The 21,817-nt window shown below is 36.7% G+C and overlaps 1 pseudogene; it reads right to left on the minus strand.

Moving 5' to 3' along the window:
- Positions 1–2,601: 2,601 nt before the first annotated feature.
- Positions 2,602–18,977, minus strand: LOC118979856 (non-histone chromosomal protein HMG-14-like; annotated as a pseudogene).
- Positions 18,978–21,817: the final 2,840 nt, after the last annotated feature.

Consider the following 21,817-nt stretch of genomic DNA (forward strand, 5'->3'; position numbering starts at 1 on the left):
AAAAATAAATCAGTGATTCCAAATTGATGTTCTGGAAATTAAAACAGAATGTATTCAGTAAAAAGCAACATGCAGCCACCTCATGTTTTTAAGAAATGCGAATCATCTTAGCTATTTATTTCACCCTTTGCTCAACATGCAGTGGTGATAAGAGACCAGGGGGTACTTCTCTCAGGAGATGCACGTAGAATTCTAACGGTATTAGAAAAATTCTGGACATCATTTGGATCACCACTGTGAAGTATAAAATGAAGTTATTTCGGATGAAAACTATCGGATTTGATGAAAAGTTTGGGCAACAGCCCCTATGAGATAAAGCAAATGAAACTGTGCTTCTGTGACCTACAGGAAAAAAGGATGATTTTGGATTTACTAGGATACTTGAGTATATGAAATGGCCCTTAACAATAGAGGAGAAGCAGGTCTCCTTTTCCTAGACACAAGAGTAAAAGGGCTCTAATTAGATTATAAATCAGAGAGACAGACTATGCTATAAGTTATAAGACCCTGGAAAGAATTATTTTAAGGATAATAGTAGAATCTGCTTCTCTGAATGAGGAGAGTCTATGTTAATGGTAGTTGGAATAGCTCAGGCTGAGTGATGATTCAGCTGACCTCTCCATGAACACTTTAGCCCTGCGACTTGGTACACAGGCTTCTGTGCCATATTTCAAAGGCAAATTTAAAATGGATCACTATACTTCTCAAGGGAAATGGGATCTGTACAGCTGATTCCAAAGCAGCCTCTCCCAATAAGAACTAAACTGTTTTAAGATAACAGAAAAATAAACAAAAAAGAAAAAAGTTCTACCACTGCCAAGTTACTAAAAGATCGAATGTTACCATCTTTCAAAAATTTAAATGCTAACATCTTGCAATAGCTTTAAACACCAAAGAGCACAGAGGAGTACGACTGTCAGTGATTTCGTGTATTCACACTCTCATAGAATCACCCCAAAGTATGGCTGTTAATTAAAAAAGAAAGTTGCATTTACCACAAAGCTGTCTTATAAATATGGTCATACTTAACATAATGGTCACACTTATCGATAATGTTGAAAGGGAGTTTGACTTAACAGTTTGACATCCTGTATTCTCTGGTATGTTGTGTATAAAAAGGAAAAACAGCATTGTATCCTGAAAAAACTAAAGAGTTGAATCAATGTAATCTTGAGAAAACAAACAAATAACAACAACAACAAAACCAAAACCAAAACGAACAGAAATTCTGCAAGACAACTGTCCTGTATGCACAATATATTTCAGTGGCACCAAAGACAAAGAGGGTTAGGGAGCTTTTTTTTCCTCCCTCCCTCCCTCCCTCCCTCCCTCCTTCCCTCCTTCCTTCCTAGACTAAGGAGCCATGACAGCTAAACACAATGCATAATCCTTAATTGGATCCTGAATTGAAACAAACAAACCAGAAATAATAATGGATATTATTGTACCTACGGCAGAGGAATTTTAATATGGACTGTACTTAGCTATTACTGTTATGCTGATGTTAAATTACTTCTCTGTGTGTATGTGAGATAATGTAAGAGGAAGAATTTTTTTCTTTCATAATTGAGATTTTATTGGTTGTTTTGAGGATAAGTGTACAGACACTTCAATTTATACACAATTCTTAACATACATACCAAAAACCTAAAAAGTCATGTAGTTACGGTTCTTTTCTAAATAGTTATTCCAGTGACTTTTCAGCTTAAAATCTGGAGGTTAATTTTCCTTAATACAGTATCAAGTACCAATATCTTCAAATGTTGATATACTGGTATATCAAAGTCCCACTAACTTACAATTTAGTATCACATATACCATATAATCAAATTTTCAATCTTCAAGCCTGTTAACAAAGTTACAGAAGGGGAGGGAGTTGTTAAGGAATATGTATAAATGACATATGGACAAAGACAAGGTGGGGTAGGAGGTTTGAAGGTGGAGATAGGCAGGGAGTGGGGAGTGCAGGGTTGGGGGGATGAAAACAACTGTACTTGAACAACAATAAAAAACATAGATTTGCATAACATCAGGTTGGATATAGGGCTATTACATTGTATGCCTAATAAATGAAAACATATTATTTAAAAACCCCTGTAACATTGCTAGGAAAACTGGACTATCACACCAAAGATGTCACACAAAATGCCAACAGGGAGAGCCAAGATCAAGGGGTGGGTTTTTTTTTAGGGGACAATTCTACCAAAAACGTGATAATAGAAGTAATTTAAAATGTTCAAGATATAGTAAATGTATGACCTCCAAATGCAGGGCTCCAAATTATCACGTGGTCTGCCTTGTGTTATAGGACATACAAACTGCCTCCATCTCTAGACTGTTAAGTTGATACCCAAGCCAGTCAAAGCCCCTCAAATTCAATATCCCACTATTTTCTGGTCCTTCCAAAAAACAAATAACCAGCAAATGCTTTTACCTCTTAAAAAAAGTATTTACACTTAAAAAGTGGGGCGAGGTGTAATTTCCTCCTTAAAAGTATTTCCAGAGCTGTTAGAAACTTGCATTGACAAAGTAGTCAATAAAAATATTCCTCCGGGTTTTCCAGGAAGGGAGACGAAGACCACTGGTAAGATGGGGTATGTATTAATCAGACTTGGCTTCTTTCTCTCATGCTTCATCCAAGGCTGGACTCTCCTCGTTTTTAGCTTCTCCATTTTTAGAAGATCTTCTGCAGGTAGATCTTCTGCAGGTAGATCTTCTTTAGGTCCTGTTTTCCCTTTGCTCCCCTTTTCACTTTTGTGTGCACTTTTTTGTCTGCACATTTATCCTTTTCTGCAAGAATTTTGGACTTCATTTTTACCTTTTCGGAACACGTGTAGCTGACAACCTCACTGATCTCCTCTTGGACTCCTCCTTCCCCAACCTCTTGGCAGAGCTGACCTTCTTCTTGGGCACCCTGAGGGCAGGGTGGGGCAGGCAGGGGGGAGCCCACAGGGTACCTGCTGGGTTGGGAACCTACCCCTCCACCCTGATCTTGTCCACCTCCTATGGGCTCCCCCTCCACACCCCAAAAAGAATGTTCTTATTCTAAAATCTTTAGAAACTCTCATACACATACACACACGCACACACACATGGGTCTGAGTTGCAGAAGATATGGCAAAATAATAATTGATTCATCTCAGTATGTACAAACATTCCTTGCATTGTTGTGGGAATTTTTCTAAAGATCTAACATTCTTAAAATTAAAAAATATTACAAATATTTTAATATTTGAGATATTAACTCTCAAATATTAAAGACCTAGATTACATATTAAAGTCACAGAGGTACATATAAAAAAGAAGAAAAATATTAAAAATTAAAAAAACTTAGATTATACATTCAAGTCACAAAGGTAAGCTCAATTATTTCCACAGAACAGAAATATAAAATCTTAAAATATTATTGACTCATTAAATATTATTTGATAAAATTATGACACGAAAGACTTTTCTGTAAAAGCTGTGCATATGATATATTCCTGATCAGGATACATTCATATATCTATGTATATGTGTGTGTAGAACTACGTTGGAGGATATGTACATCACAATGCCATTGGTAATTATTGTTAGTTGGTTGAATTACTCATATATTTTCAAAATTTAATTTTGATGATTTTTTATATTTTCCAAACATTCTACTCTGGACAAATTCATGATTCTCTTAGCGAAGAAAAACTGAAATACAGTTTAAAGTAGACAATTTAAAAGTGCATATATGCTTGAATTATTTTCTCCAAAAGTTAATCATGAAGCTTTTCCTATTTATAATATTCATATATTCTACTATGCAATTCATCATCATGTTACTTGACACTAAAAAGATTTATTTATGGCTTTACAGCTCCTCTCTTAATGTCATATGGCTGTAAGCGCAAGTGCCTTAATTTCTCTTATTGACTGCCTTCAACATTTACACTGCTTACCTTGGAATGTCTTCCAGTGTGTTCACATAGTCCTAGTAAACGTTTCCATGGAAAAGAATAGAAAAATACTATTTGGCAATACACACAGTCATACAGAAATATCTGAGACAGGGGGTTTGTGGTACATATGAGGATTGTCTTTGGGATTGGACAAGTTTGAGTTCCATGTCAATCAGTTAGCAACTTTTGCATCTGGCTTCTTTCTTAGCTTTTCAGCTACTCCATCTTGTCATTGATTTCATGATTCACTAAAAGAATTAAATGAGAGATTTGATAAAGTACGAACTTAGCCATTGTCAGCTGTTTTTCCCTTTCTAAAACATGTCTACTACCAATGTAGGAGAGCCCACAATCCTTCCATTTTTAAAACCCTCAGTGATGAGATTCATAATCCTTCTCTTAAAGATTTAAAGTGTCACATGAGCAAGGTAACAAATCATTGGCTCAGTTATTTAAATATTCACCTTTAAAAATTTGGCGGAAAAAAAAACTTCTAGAGAGTAAGAAATGTGGGGAATTGTGGGGAATGGTGTTGTGGGAAACCCTAATTTGGGGGGACCTCTTTTCCCTTCAACAGTTTAAATTAAGAAAACATTTACATAATTGGGTCAGATTTTTGGAAAACATCTGTTCAGGACTGAAAAATAAGAAAACTTATGTCTTACCTCAAAGACTGTTTGAGAATGAGACTAGTATCTTTATCTTAGACAGTTATTTTCAGTAATGATTTTTCTCTGACTTCCTCCAGTGTATGATTTTGTGAGATTATTTTTTCCTTTAAAGTTTCTTTTGAGAGTTCTCAAACACTAACCCAGAAGAGAATTGAGTATAATATTCTCCAGTAATAATATTGACATACTGACTATTTTCATTCTTTCTCTTATTTTTCTTGATTCAGGTTTTAAATTTGATTTTATTGTATGACTGTGGATTATTGAACCAGAGTGGATACAGAAGGAGAGATTTTAATGAAGGAAAGGGCCTGTAAAATAGCTTTTGTCACATCAGAAACTTCCTAGAAATTCAAGAAGTGATTAAACAGCTTTCGGAGTGTTCGCAGTACAGAACTTAGGTCACCATTGCTCCTTATCTCGTGACAAAATTCATGCCCCTTCTCTCTTCTGAATACATTTCTGGCTTAAAAATTTATAGGTTGATGATCTGTGTCTAAAATTTTGATAATAGTTTGGTAATTGTCTAAGCTTTTAGTACTTATTTGCATTCTGAGTCCAAATTCGTTTAGTCCAAATTTGCATTCTGAGTCTTCACAGAAATGCTTAGTGAGAAGTTAAAACTATCCTTTTAAAAATAATCTTTTTTATTTTAGAACAGTTTTACATGCACAGAGAAGTTGCAAAGATAATATGGAGAATTAATTTATTCCCTTTATTCAGATTCCCCTATGTTAATATCTTGTGTTACCATGATGTATCTGTCACAACAAAGAAACCAGCATTTGTAAATTTTTATTAACTAGACTCCAGACTCCATTAGGATTTCACAAGTTTTATCATTAATGTGAAGAAAAAATCTTTCTTATAATCGTGGCTGTTAAAACACAGACTATAGTGTCTGTTAAATCTATAATATGAACCAACATGAAATGTTTTGAAAGTTTTATCCCTGAACTTTGATTATGAGCCTTAGGCTTCTTTTTGCCCCATTCTAGACCCCATGTATAATCTCCTTTCTTTTTCTATGTATTATAACAAAGCTTTAAGCAAACAGTTCTAAAGTACATATTATTCTCTTCTCAGATTTCTCACAAAGAACTGATGGTGAGGTGGCCCTGTGTCCATCAGTCTCAGCATTGAAGGCTGACAGTTGCTAAGGGACTAATAAAATAGTGTCTGTGTCTCTAGGCAAGTGTAGACACACTTTTTGAATACTTGTCTCTGGTTCTAAATTTGTGAGTGGAATTTCTCCTGCAAGGAGACCTTAATTTGTAAATAGCAGAGAGGCACATTGACAACGACTAACTCATAACAGTGATTCAGAGCTGGGGCTTGCATCAAAGTTTGCATAATTACACTAGCTGGCTGGCACACGTGTAGAAGTCCATAAAGTACTTTTACACACATAATATTGGTTTCTCACAAGGACACTCAGAGTTATTTCTATTATTGTTGTTAAAGGCTCAGAGAAATTAAATAACTTTTCCAAGATCATACAGTTGAGATTAGACATCAGACCTTTTTTATCACCAAAGTCCTTGCAATTTATACTCTTTTGCCTATCTGAGAAAGAGAATGTATAACTCCTGAAGTGATCTCCCACTCCCTTTCTGGAAGAAAAAGAATCACTTCAGTTTTATAATGTATCTTCCTAACCAGGGTCTCCTCAAGATGCCAGAGTTTCGGTGTTTCAACTGGGTTATTACAAAATTAGGTTACTCAAAGCAGATTCTTTCCTTATACCCTTCTGCCTAAGAATTTTGGCTATACCAAGCTTCACCTATGAGGTCCCACCTTGACTGTGTCACAAAAGCCTTTCTCTGCAGCCCCAGACCCTAGATATGCCCACATTCACCATTAAGACCTCTTATGAACTTGAATTAGTGCTACCAGTCTTCCTGCACTTGTCCATAGACTCAGCAGAGGCTCCCCATGATCTCTGGCTTCTATCAATTAAATGAATCCATTTTCTAACATCTTACCACCCATCTCCTCCCCCTAACTGTTGGGAACAACTGTTAGTTTTGTTATTTTTCCAAATATGCTTCCCCTTTGTCCATTTGACATGATCCTTTTGGTTTATGTCTTTCCTGACTATTCCAACGCCTTTCGCTGAGGATCTCAGCTCCCCACGGGTTTAAATCTTCTTTGACAGCCTTTTTGGAAGGTTATCGTCCAGCTGTCACTGTAGCATTTTTTTTTTCATGGACACAGTCTGTTTATGTGCCAAATGTACCAGTTTTGTTCCTCAACCCTGGGAGACCAGCACAGCCAGTGCAATCTCAACGCATTTGGCTGTACCATCTCCTACCAAAAATCCACACCTAGGTATTGTCAGCAGTGTTATGTACTAAATCCATTTTTATTAAAAGTAAATATGAAACGCTGAACAACATTTATTTTAAGTCAAAGAGTATGAACATTTTAGGGCTCTTGCTACAGCGGGTTTCCAGCGGGGGTACTAGCATTTCCACTGCTTCCAGTAGTATGCGAGTGAATTTATTTTACTGCACCCAGATTGGCCATGTAAATTAATTTTTAAATACTTCCTTATGCCAACTGTGTTCCCCTCATGGCTCAAAAGCAGTTGCGTGTGCTGAACCGTGCAGGAAGAGATCACACAGGGCTGCCCCACATCCGTCTCCTTTGACTGTGGGATGACTAATCTCTCAGAGCATCTCCTTGTTAGAATCTGCCCTTCTGCCAACACTGCCTCATGACAACACTTACTGCACTGTCTGGCTGGATTTGCATTTTGGACTCTGTTCTGTGTGCACTTGTGGATAACTCTCAGTCCCTGGTGCTCATCTCCACAAAAGTGTCTTGATTAATTCCTTTACTCATCCTGTTGGATTGCAGTTTGGGCTTGGAAGCCTGGACTCAACCCTGGACTCAAGCTTCCCTTTTACAGTAAGATGAATCACTTTTTACCTTCACTACCTTTTCTCACTCTGCTTTGTGCCTAGAGAAGCTAATAACCTTGCATTGATTTAAATAACTCCCTTGGCTTGTTAATTTAGTTTGATGTAAGCAACAGGAAACACTGACAGAGTGTCCAAGGAAGGAAGGAAAACAAGGGTGAATTCTTCTGGCTGCCCCATTGCTCCTTTCTGCCAGCCCCACGTAGGTTGGCAGCACCTTCATTCAAGTCCTCAGCGCCTCTCAGGCTGTCCTCTCCATACAGCTATGTCTTTGGGGTTTCAGTATCTACTCTCTTCCCTTGAACTTCAGGTAGGTAACCTGTCGCTACAGTCACTAGTCTCAAGGTACAACATTTTTCCCTCAGTCCTGTTCATACCATGTAATACATCTGTCTATTAATATCCTTTCAAATAATCTTTTAGAGCACGTTATATTTTATGTCTGGACTATGATTCATACAAAGGAAACTTCAATAAGGACAGAAGGATATTATTTCATGGGCACACCAAGTATCTAGAGAATATTTCTTTGGATTTTCATAACATGGTACTTGATTTATATCTGATATTACTCCTCATAATTGGTCTTCGCTCTTTGGTATACCAATTTTTTCAGACTGTAAGATGCATCTAGGTTTTAGAGGAGGAAAATAGAACAAAAATTTTTGAAACAAAAAATGTGGTAAAATATATAATACCATGAATAACTTAGGCTGCACCCCACCCCAGTGGGCCAAGTAAGCTATATTCAGACTATAGGATACACCCCCATTTTCCTCCCAAATTAGGGGGGTGCATTTATAGTCCAAAAATATGGTAGTTGACTAGGCCATGCCTATAAGTTCAGTCTAATATTTGTTTATGTCCTTGTCTCAATACCAGGGAAACATTCATTTTAGGCTTTAAATAAGAATTATTTTTTGAGTTCCCTCCCCCCAAACTAGGACTTAACTGATATAATTTAACTGTAACCCCATACAGGATATCCACTGGTGAGTTCCAGTTCTATGTAGGGATAAAATTTATACACAACAGAATCTCAATTTTTTTATACATTGGGGTTTGGGATAAGTTATCTAATGGATGTTCAGAATACAGACGTACCTCACTTTATTGTGCTATGCTTTGTTGTGATTTGCATATATTGTGTTCTTTACAAATAAAAATAAGACCATCGTCAGCAAAAAAGATTATGACTCAGTGAATGCTCAGATAATGGTTAGCATTTTTTTTTTTTAGCAATCAAGTTTCTTTTTAATGAAGGCCTAGAGAAGGGCTTCATTAAAGGATTCTTTAATGAAGAAGGCCTTCATTTGTTTTTTAGCAAACATTGTTTTGTTTTGTTTCAATACATAATGCTATTGAATACATAATAGAATAATATAGTATACACATAACTGTTATTTACACTGTAAAACCAAAAAGTTGTGTGACCTGCTTTATTCTAGTAATCTAGAACTAAACCCATAATATCTCCAGACTTGTATTTTTTTGGAAAATTCTTTGCTAGGGAACAGTGTGTTAAATCTGTTTCTTGAAAATACCTTCCTGAAATATGACTTTAAAGAAATGTGATAATTATAGAATCTTAATCTCATCAACTCCCTTGGACCTGCTATTTGTCAATAGCTGCACAAAAAAAGTGCCTCAGACTAGCCTCTAAGAGGATGAGAATACAATTATTTTATTTCCTTTTATTCAAAATGAGTTAAGTTATAGATTCTGAGAACTGTCTTTGAGCTCATATGTACTATTTTTGGCTTCTGAGATGCTCTATTGGTATCTAGTGAAGATGCAAGAGCCTCAGTTACCCAGCTAAATTAGTAGGAACTTGGTCCACTCACACTTGCCCTAGATTGTACTAGGTGCTATAAAACTAAGCAATAGTATTTTAGACACTTTGGCTATCTCTGTGGTTAGGCTCTGCTTGCAGTCTTCAAAATTGACTATTAAAGGAAGGGGACTCCAAAATTTGAAACAAGAGTGGATCCCTGGGGTATTTGCCATTTTTGGCAGTTAACCAAGGGAAGGTGTGTGATGCCCAGTGTTTCACTGAATTCAAGATTATGGATTTCAGGTTAAGTAAGATTAGAGTATTGGATTTCTACAACTTGAGCTGGTTAAAAAAATTTAGGGCACTTCTAGCCTTTTGTAGACTGGCTCTATAATTACATCAGGATAGATAGCATCATAAAGTTCACGAGACGTAGGTTTTCCAGATCATTTTTAGATATAGTTTCAAGAGAAAGAGTGTTCTGAGGAGTTTTCACTCTGTCTCTCTCTCTCTCCTTACACACAGAGATACATTTTTTTTACTTTTGAGAAAAGACCTGAAAAATAAAATGGTACATGAAACATATGACATAAACAGGGGACAAAGGATGAAAACAAATTGTCAATAATTAAAGCCAAATATTCAACATCACTTATAACCAAGGTGGTGAAAATAAAACCGCAGATAAAGAATTGAGATAAAAGCACAACTTAATATCTGATGCTTGCTAGGAGAATGTATTTTCCTAAGAACTATTAAATGTTAGATAAACACTGTAAAAGCAATATACATAAAATTTAAATTTTTGGCATAATATTGATAGTTTCTCCTATGGAAACTTATCCCAGGGAAATATCATGGATATGCACAAAAATTTATGCCAGAGATATGAAATGGAGCAGCATATATCTGGATAAATATTAAATTTCCATTCAAAGGGATTTGGGAAAGATAATATTCTTATGTAGTATACCATTAAAATTATGTTTTAAAATCATATTAAAACTTTTAAAGTTAAGTTGGATCTCATTAAAATTAAAAGCTTTTGCTCTTCAAAATGTAGTATTAAGAGAATCAGAAGACAAGCAAAAATGTGATAGAAAACATTTGCAAAACACAAACCTAACAAACAACTTGTATATAAAAAGTAAAAAGAAATCCTGGTGATCCTAGATGATGGGGGAGAACATGGAAGCTATGGTCAACCAACTCCCCAGCCAGGACCGAACTGGAATTACAACCGAAACAGAGAATAATAAACCTGAATAACTAATTGAGGACTAGATGAACAGAACAGAAGTCTTATAACCAAGGATGTACAGAAGGAGACACATCCAGACCGGTAGAAAGGACGGAAATACAAAAAGGGCTGGCCCTCTTCCCAAGAGTGTTGGCTGAGATCCTGGAGGGGTATCCGAAATGAAAAGATTCTCTCTGAGAAGTATAGAGTCAAACCACCCATGTCAGACCTCCCAGCCCAGAGCACCGGTGCTGGGAAAAAGGTGCCTACATAACATTTGGCTGTGAAAATCAGCAAGGATTTTGTCCATGAGGGAGAGAAAACAGTCTGCTAGAGACACAGACAACCAAGGGCCAATGCACAAAATCTCATTTAAGGCCATTCACCGTGGGCTCTTGCAGAGGAGGGGTAGAGAAGACTAGAGTCGTGTGAGGAGAACATGGGGTTTGGGGCTCTGGGGGGAGAACTGAAGAGGCAGTCGCCAGAATCCCTGTGATGAGTCCCTCACCCACACTGCCATCTTTCTTGGAAGGAATACTCCCCTCCTTGAGGAATTAGCCTGGGGGAACGCTATAGACCATTCTCTGGACAACCTGTCTCTCCACTCTGTGAAGCACATACCATGCTGAGAAGTCAGCTGGCTGGGTAGGCAGGTAGAGGTCCAGGCAGGCACAGGGGGTGTCATGACTGAGTTGTTTGCCTCTAAGGTGGAAGCCAGTCCTCCCTCCTCTTCCCGTGGCTGCCCAGCACTTCTCCTCGTGGGAGACCCACTGGCCCCACCCTCCTGACTCCCAGCTCATCTACCCTGCTGATCTCAGGCTCCCAGCAGAATCTGGGACAGACTGAGCTGTGTGGCTCCAGGTCAGTGGTCATTATTCCATCACATGCCAACGAGTGCAGAGCCCTCCCTTCCCATGGCAAAACCTTGGTCTGTGTGGGCCTGATGAACTCTGCAGGACTCAGCCTGATGACTTCATGAAACCCTGCCCACTGTAGAGGTCTGCAAGCACTTGGTAGGTGGCAGCTTGACTTGGCATATACTAGGACTTTGGCTGAGTGCCATCATATGCAGCACTGGCACCCAAAACGGGCCGGTATCGATCTGCTGAACACCACTCCCCGACCTGGTGACTCACTGAGAACCTTCTTCACACAACTCGAGTACTGCCACAGGCTCTTTCAGTGACTGAGCCTAATAGGCAGCGGGCAGGCAGAGGCAGGTGCGGGCAGATTTCAGAGTCCCTTGGGCCCTTTGCTGAACTACACCCAGACTCGGTGCTGGAGGAAGCCAGTGTAGTTGTACATCTTGGCCCTTCCCGTGCACAGCTAGGCTGACCAGAGGCAGCCACGAACTGTGGATCACTTTGTAGTCTCAAACAGGTTTCTTAGGCCTAGTCACATGCAGTGTCTGGTACAGACCAGAGTCCCTCCCCCACAAACCTAAAACCAACATGCCCAATGGCCAGTTTCAGACGATATTAGAGCAGGTTCCAATTAGTTTCACAAGTGGTATATCAAAGGGAAACCGTTGCAGGCACCAGACCCTGCTGAGGCTAATTCTGCTTCAAATGGTCAGTATCTGCACAGTAGCTCAAACTCTGTGGTTGAGTTTATCCTCACAGTAAGCCACCATGGAGGTCAATCCCATGTATGAATAGGAAAAAAAATCAAGACTTGATTATGACAGGAAGGATCACATAACTCACACAAAGGATGTTTCTGGAGCACCTACAGGACATGAATTACACAATGCCACCCTCCCAAAACTGGGATCTACCTAATACATAGAACATGCAAAGAGCCAGACAGAATGGAGAGACAAAGAAACATGTCTTAAATGAAAGGACATGAAATAAAATTTCCAGAAAAAGCGCTAAATAAAATGAAGCAAGACTTTTTAAATAAGATACAGAGTTTTAAGAAGTGATTATAAGGATGTTCAGGGAACTTAGTGAGAACTATAAGAAACTTAATGAGAACTAAAACAGCATAAAAATCCACATAGAAACCATACAAAAGAACCTGTCAGAAATGAAGAATACAGTATATGAAATTAAGAATACACTAAAAGATATAAAGAGTAGGTTGGGTGAAGACGATCGAATCAGTGATTTGGAATGCAAAGTAGCAGAGAAACATTTAATCAGAGCAGCAAAAATAAAAAAGTAATTTAAAAAATGGGGATAGTTTAAGGGACCTTTGGGCCTATATGAAGTGTAACAGCATCTGCACCAGAGGGGGAGCAGAAGGAGAAGAGAGAGAGCAAGGGGCTGAGAACCTACTGGAGGAAATAATGATTGAAAAATTCCCTAATCTGGTGAAAGAAAAAGATACAAAAGCTCAAGATGTACAGAGATTCTCAAATAAAAGATGAACCCAAAGAGTCCCACACCAAGACACATCATAATTAAAATGGCAAAGGTTAAGACAAAGAATAAGACAGTTACTAACAAGAGAGCTCCCATGAGAATGTTAGCTGATATCTCAACAGAAACATTTCAGGCCAGAAAGGATTGGCATGAAATATTCAAAGTGACCAAAAGTAAGGTCCTACAACTAAGACTACTCTACCCAGCATGGTTATCATTTAAATAGAAGAAGAAATAAAGAGCTTCTCAGGCCAGAAAAAGCTAAAGGAGTTTATTACTACCAAACCAGCATTACAAGAAATTCAAAAGGGACTTCTTTAAGACAAAAAAAAAAAAGAAAGAAATATAACAATAAAAACCAAAATGGCAATAAAGGCATATATATATAAATAATCACTTTAAATGTAAATACAAATGTTAAGACATAGAGTTGCTGAATAGATGAGAAAACCAAGACCCATATAAATACTGTTTACAAGAAACCAACCTCAGAACAAAAGATACACACAGAATAAAAGAAAAGGAATAAAAAAATCATGGAAATAGAAATAAAAAGTAAGTTGTGGTAGCAATATCTACCTCTGACAAAATAGACTTTAAAACAAATGCTATATTAAGAGACCAAAAGGACACTACATTGTGATAATGGGATCAATCCAACAAGAGACTATAACCCTTCTAAACATTCTTCACCCAACATAGGAACACCTATTATATAAAGTTAATCTTGATGGACATAAAAGGAGAGATCAACAGTAATGCAATCATAAAAGGGGATTTTACACCCCATTGACATCAACAAATAGATCTTTCAGACAGAAAATCAACAAGGAAATAGTGGCCTTAAATGACACACTAGACCAGATGGATTTAATTGATATGTTCTGAGCATTTCACCCCAAAGCAGCAGAATTTACATTCTTTTCAAGTGCAGATGGAATATTTTCCAGGACAGACCATGTGGTTGGACACAAAACAAGTTTTAATAAATTTAACTCTGGAGATTGTAGTCAAAACAATTGCAGCATATATCACATGTATCTGAGAAATACATTCAATACTAGTATATGCAGAAATGCAAAATAAAATATGTAAAAACCACATGTTCTAACCAAGCTGATGCCTTAAATATTATGACTTAACATTAATCGCATACACACACAGCTAGTCATATATAATGTACCTCATATATGTAACAATACTTCAAGAAAAGAATATGTTTGTATCTCTCAGATCAGCTGCAACTTCTGCAGGGTTAAGAAGATTGAAATTATATCAAACACCTTCTCTGTCCATAAGGTATGAAATTAGAAATAAATCTTAAGAAAAAACTAAAAAGCACACAAAGACATGAAGGCTAAATAACATGTTACTAAACAATGATAGGGTCAACAATAAAGTCAAAGAAGAAATCAAAAGATACCTTGAAACAAATGAACATGAGAACACAACAACCCAAAACCTATGGGACACAGAAAAAGCAGTCCTAAGAAGAAAATTTATAGGACTACAGGCCTATCTCAAGAAACAAGAAAATCTCAAATAAATGATCTAACTTTACACTTAGCAGAACTATAAAAAAACAAAGGCCAAAATGAGTAGAAGAAAGAAAATAATAAAGTTCAGAGGAGAGGAAATAGACATGTATGTCCAGGAAGCACAGAGAGGCCCAAACCAGATGGATGTAAAGAGACCCACTCTAAGACATATAATAATTAAAATGCCAAGTGTTAAAGATAAAGTGAAAAGGGTCACAGTTTGATTCCCAGTCAGGGCACATGCCTGGGTTGTGGGCCAGGTCCCCAGTGAAGGCCATGTGAGAGGCAACCACACATTGATGTTTCTCTCCCTCTCTTTCTCCTTCCCTTCCCCTCTCTCTAAAAATAAAAAAAAGAAATAAAATACTTTTTAAAAAAGATAAAGAGAGAATCTGAAAAACAGTAAGAAAAAAGTTGTGAGGATTGCCTGATGGAGTGTGGGGTGATGGGTGAAGGGGGGCAAAGAAAAAAGAATTGGGACAACTGTAATAGCATAACCAATAAAATATAATTAAAAAGAAATAAATAAAATAGAGTCTAAGAATAATACAAAAAGTCAATGAAATCAAAAGCTGTTTCTTTGGAAATATAAACAATTTGAGAAACTTTCAACCAGTCAGAATAAGGAAAAAAGAGAGAGGACCAAGTTAAATAAAATCAGAAATGAAAGGGAAGTAAAAACTGACACCAGATTTAAAAAAGAACTGTGAGAAAGTATTTCAAAAAAGCTACTGGTATATGCCAACAAATTGGACAATCTGAATGAAATGAATAAATTACTAGAAATACACAATTTTTTAAAACTGAGTCAGAAAGAATCAGAAAATCTGAATAGACATATTACAACTAATGAAATTGAAGCAATAATAAAAAAAAAAAAAACTCCCAACAAACAAAAGTCCTATACAGGATGGCTTCAAACATTCAAAGTAGAATTAACATTTTTCCTCCTCAAACTCTACTTTTAAAAGGCACATTTTTTAAGAATCCTCACCCATAGATGTATTTTTACTGATTTTAGAGAGAGAGGAAGGTGGGGGAGGAGAGACAGACAGACAGACAGACAGACCTGGGATGGAACCCACAACCTAGGTTTGTGATCTGACTGAGAATCAAACCTGTAACCTTTTGGTTTATGGGATGATGTTCTAGGCAAATGAGCCTCCTGGCCAGGGCCCTTTTTAAACTATTAGTATGAAACCTCTATACCTCTTTTCATTTGTAAGGGAAACATTACTATTAATTTAAAAACTCTAATTGAAAATATATGTGGAACTAGACAGACTAGGAGCATCAAATTATCAACAGTGATTTTCTCTGGGTTGTTATATGTTGAAAAAAACATGGTACATCCAAAAATTACTTCTGATTACATAAAGTGAGCATGAATAATCTACATAACTAGTAAATAACACACAAAAATATACTGCAAGAAAGATGAAAAATGGTGCATCTACCAAACTCAGAGTTCTCCTAAGAATTTTCTTGTGTCTAGAAGTAACACTAGTTGTTCAGGTCAACCTTGCTTCTTTCCTACTTTTACAGGATCCTGCTCTATTGTTACATTATAGTATCTCTGGGGACAACCTCCCATTTTTACAGAAACATCATTTCCTATTGGGTTGGCCAAATAATTCACTTAGTTTTTCTGTAAAATAAAGACATATTTTTCATTTTCACCAATAAATTTATTGATTAGGATATTTTAAGCACGTTGGTTATCTTCCACCTGGAATAACATTGATGGCTCTCAATTAATGTCTTGATTGGATTGCTATCAACTTCTACTGGACTGCCCAACTATGGAGCATTATCTAGCAAGAAATCTCCAGCACAAAACTATGCAAATCACTTTTGACACATTTGATCAGTCACAATGTCTTCTCCAGACACTGCACCAATCTTTTTTTTGCACTTCAGTTGTGTTTTTACTTTTCTTGAAATAATAAAGCATAATATGCTGAAAATATTTTCTTCCATCTTCAATATTAAAATGGTTACTACACAAAAATTCACCAATTTTGGTAATTTTTTCCCAAATGCACGCTGATATGATGACTGTGACAATACAATCTAAAAAAACTGTTTTGAAAGAAGTTGAAGACAACTACATGCTACTAGAGCCATCTTACAGAAAAAAAACAAATGAACTTTTTGGCCAACTCAATACATACTAGCCTTAATAATTTCACTAAAGAGATATTTTCCCTGGGAGCCATAATGGAGTTTTCCACCATTCCCTTTGGGGATGCTAAGACACATAAAGCACACTGATCTTCCTCTTCTTTCGCTAGCTCACTCATACAACTGCACGCATGTGTGTGCACATACACCTGTGTGCACAAGCACACTCAAATACACATCCATTTTTTTGTCTGCTCTTCCAGCAGTGCCAGAAAATCAGAATAGTCTCTTTAATGATTTTGATCTAACTTGGCGAAACAATGTCCATGATGGGAGTAGATAGGACATGCATCCTATCCACAAACTGAATGGCCAGTAGCAACTAAGAAGGAAGCAGAAAACCTAAAAACCACAAGTCAGGGCTTTGCATCCCAAGTGTAGTAACTACTGAGAGCAACTCAACTTTAAAAAAAGTATTTTACTGGGAACAAAGTCAATCTTCAGCAAAACTGACTTATAAATTTCTCTATTTTTCTGATGGATATTATATGTCATTTTTTTCTGTATTCTTTGACAAGCTCTTACTTTTATATCTGACTTTTAGAAGTTATGACTGCTCTATTCCAAATAAACATTATTTTTATTCACATTTTATGTCCTATAGTGTAGAAAATTTGGTCAATTCCCCAAGGCATATTCAGCAAATGTCAATTCATATAATTTAAAACTTATAATAAATAAAAACATTAACTTTATAAAATCAATAACATTTTGACTAGTCAATACTTAGTTGTTATCCATAAAAATCTATAAGAATGTTCCCCATAAAAAATCAACCAAAACAGAGGTATGGTTTACTGAATAATTATCCTCTTTTAACTATCATGTACCGAGTGCTCACTGTGCACTGAGTACTGTGCTAAGTACTTCTATGGATCATCTTGTTTTACAAACACCCTGTAAAATACTAATTCCATTTTGCAAGTGAAGAAATTGAGATATAGAAGTTGTATAATTTGACTCAAGCCACCTATACAGCAAAGGGAAGGGCCAGAGTTTGTATCTAGGCACTTTTATTTCAGAAATCAATGTCCTAACCTTGATTTGAAGACTGTTAAATTGGCAACATCAAATAGAAATATAAAATAAGAATTGAAGACTGGTTTACTGAGAGGTAGTTCTTTGAAAAAACCAAAAAGCATTATTCAAATGTTTCTTTGGGTAGAGACCAAAAATAGTGAATATCCCACATTTTCATGAGTTTATGGTAAATGTCCTCTATATCACAATATTAATAGAATAATAGCAAAAATTTAATAGTTTTATTTCACGTAATTTTCACAAACACTGTGTGAGGAAGTTATATTTATTACACAAGACCCCCACTGACACCAAAACCCATATTTGCTCAAGTCCTTATGGACAATGACGTGGTATTTGCATATAACCTATATTTGCATATTGACTACAGCAGGGTACCGCTACACATGACTTCCTGTGAGTGGATTCAGCATAGTGCTTGGTGCGTAACAAATTTAAGTTTTGTTTTTTGAAACTTTTTGCTGTTTTTCTTATCAAATATTTTTGATCCATAGTTAGTTAAATCCATGGATATAAAACCCATGGCATTGGAGAGCTGACTGTATGCCTTTTTATGTAAAAGTTCTAATAACAAAAGAGAAGCCCATTTGAAATTATATTCTAATTATCAGATAGTAACACATTTAGAGTTTCTTTTTTATTAACATATGTATTAGTATTTAGAAATTTAGCATGTGTCTTTGGTTTACATAAAACAAATTATACTCTATTACCACAGTTTATAATACTTTCAACCACTCAGGAAGGCCATTTTTCAAAAAGAGAAGCTAAGATAATTGGCTAGATTGCATTCTTCTGTTTTGACATTCCATCTATCTATGATTAGTCTGACTGGTAAAGGAATCAAGAAACAGCTTACAGGTGCAGGCAAGTATTGGAATATGTTAAATTAAAAACAAAAACACTATTATTCATGTTTAAAATTAGTCTGCTAATACCCAACCTGATCACTAAGTCAAAATCAATGAAACAGTCATATCCAATCTGTCATCCTGCTCAGTATAAATATGTCATGATAATATTTTACCTACTGTTGTTTACTTGCATGTAAATGGATAATATCAGAGAACATTAGAGGAGGAAAAATATAAATGAGTCTAACTATGGGTTACTGGAGGATAGTGTTATGCTCGTTCTCTAGGGAAGGCTATAGCTGAAGCACACCATTTACTCCCCATAGTATTTTATAAAAAGTAGCCTTGAGCATATAAGGGGCCCCTTCCTGTCTTTTCTTACAGCAACTCATCAAACAAAGGTCCAGGGATCATTAGGTCAAGAACCATAAGAGGGGCAATAATAATAGCCATGCTGACCCCCAAAGAATATCTGTAGAACATTATCAAGTATTTCCACTTCTTAATTAAATTTTGAACAGTTTCTCTGTGCGAGGCACATTTCAATGCAGTGGGGATACGAAGATGGTTACAAAATAATCTTGGCATTCCAAGCTTCTCAGGGTAATAGAAGACAGGAAGGCAAAGTATTTCACTTGCTATATCTTTAGTACTAGAACAACAATTAGAGTAAGAGGTTATAAAAGACTTCTTGGAGAAGCTGATTATATGCTATCCAAAATGATGTGCAGAAATAGTTCAGTTTCACCAAAACTCTCTCCATACTTATTAAAAATTTAGTTCATATAATGCACTAGAGGAATATTTGGAACGCAATAGCTTCTTAGCTTATTAAAAGGTGAGTTAGTTGTAGAAACTTCTCTCATTTAGGTAAAAATTTTGGGATAAAGATCTGTTTACTCATAAATAACCAAGAGTAGAGAATTGTCTATAGAACTATTTGTTCAGAAGCTTGTCTCCAATTGTTTGCTGTGTTGTGGAGATCAGCATTTATTTTTATTTTGGAGAATATTTGAGTAAAGAGGGCTCCCACCTGGCCCAGCTTTCTTCAGAAAAATATGTATAATGATTGCTGATAATAAAGACTAATTTCCCCTCAGTGTATAACTTCAAAGTTTTAGCCCAACTGCTAAGAATTATCTTCAGACATTGAGGGGATATAGAAAAAAAATATATATATATATATTGATTTATTCAGATTATACATTGACATTATACATTTTTAATTGAGACATTTTTGAAGGATATTGCCACAGAAGGAAAGTCTCACGCATCTCATGCATGGGTGACCTTGAATACATTATGTTAAGAGAAATAAGTCAGTCACAAAAGGACAAAGACTGAATGATTCCACTTAAATAAGATACCTAGAAAAATTCAGTTTACAGAATCAGGAAGCAGAAGGGTGTGTTCCAGAGCCTGGGTTGGAGCAGGGGGTGGGGGGCAGCGGGAGGAGTGGGGCAGGAATGTTTAGAGTACAGAGTTTCAGTGCTGGAAGATGAAAAAGTTCTGGAGATGGATGGTGGTGTGGGAGCTGAACAGTGTGAATCTACCTAATACCACTGAACCGTGCACTTAAACGTGGTTAACGGTAAGAACACATACGAAATAATAAATTGCACTGGAAAGGTAAGCATATACTAAAGGTAGTGAATTGCTTATAAAGCTAGTAAGAAGGTTACAAGACAAAAGTAGTAAAAACAACTATGACTACAATAATTAGTTAAGGGATATAGAAGACAAAAAGTAAAATGTGACATCAAAAACATAAAATGTAGTGGGAATTGTAAAAATGTTGAGCTTTAGAACATGATAAACATAAGTTATTCTTCTTTTGTTTTGCCTTTTGGTTTTCTTTCTTGTGTGATGAATTTTCACTTTTATCCTCCATTTTTCTAATTTTATTTTCCTCATGGTTTATTTTTTCCCTACTCTCCTTAAAACATTTTAATTCACTTACAAACTTTCTTACCTACCCTTCTTACATGTTAATTCTTTGTTCTTTATCTCAGCCAATTCAATCTTCACAGCTTTCTTTCCTTAATAAAGTGCAACTTTTCCAGAATTCATCATACTTTTCTTAAAGATTTAATTTATTTATTTTCAGAGAGAGGGGAAGGGAAGGAGAAAGAGAGGAAGAGAAACATCAGTGTATGGTTGACTCTCAAGCGCCCCCTACTGGGGAGCTGGCCCGAAACCCAGGCATGTGCCCTGACTGAGAATCAAACCTGCAACCTTTTGGTTTGTAGGCCCACGCTCAATCCACTGAGCTACACAAGCCAGGCTCATCATACTTCTTTATAATAACTCTCTTTGGGAAATGATTTTTACCTTTGAGCCTTTAGCTTGGTGATTTCTTTTTATTGGGTTTAGAGCGTAGGTAGCAAACACAAGTCCTGCGGGTCGAATGTGGCCCTCCACCTTGTTTTGTCCAGCCTGTCATCTTGTTTCTACCTGGTGTCAGTGCTGAGCTCTCCCTTAACTGTTGAGGAGTAGTTGCATTCATACAGTCCTAACATTTCATTCGGCCCTTTGAAGGCTACCACAAGGCTAATGTGGCCCCTGGTGAAAATGAGTCTGACACCCCTCATCTAGATTACTTTGAACGATCCCTATACTTTTGTTATTTGTTTGCTAGTTATTTTCAAATGAAATACCCAGATACCCAAATTTGTGTAGTTTTTGGTTCCTCTCATTGTTCACGCAGGCAATGGTTGAATGCTTCCTCAGAACAGCAGCTGGAGAGCAGGTCTGTATTCATGGTTTTCAGACCAATTCCAATTTCTAGTCCAGAACTACTACTTCTATCTCCACCTCTACTTCTCTGCTACCCGAATAACAGAATTCACCACAATCTATAATTTTCAACATCTCCCGCTCCAGTCCTCTTCCTGACTCTGCTCTCACAAACAGCAGTAGAGGTCACTCTTTCCAGGCAACAATGTTCAATTGTCAGCGTCCCCTTTCCTATTCATTGTTCCAGGCGTGAGGGGTGCTTTTAAATTCTGCCACCAGTGGATCTTATAAGGGGACTACACACAGAGGTCATGTGGTCACAATCCGCATACAAAATTAACCACTGGTTTTGTTTGCTAGATCTTAGACACCACGTAGGTTTGAGGTGCCCAGGTGAGCAAATACTCTGGGACCAAAAAGCAAAGAAGATGGCTGTAGGAAGAGAAAAAGAGTGAAGACAATAACCTTCTCCATTTTATTCTGACTTGGAAAAGGGAAAGCAGCCAGCCTTGTTTCTTCTTTTCAGGCACAGTAAATTGCCCAGTGGTAAAATGTAT

Source organism: Sturnira hondurensis, unplaced genomic scaffold (genome assembly GCF_014824575.4).
Source record: "Sturnira hondurensis isolate 20B ecotype Veracruz unplaced genomic scaffold, ASM1482457v3 Scaffold0022566, whole genome shotgun sequence".
Classification (NCBI taxonomy): domain Eukaryota; kingdom Metazoa; phylum Chordata; class Mammalia; order Chiroptera; family Phyllostomidae; genus Sturnira; species Sturnira hondurensis.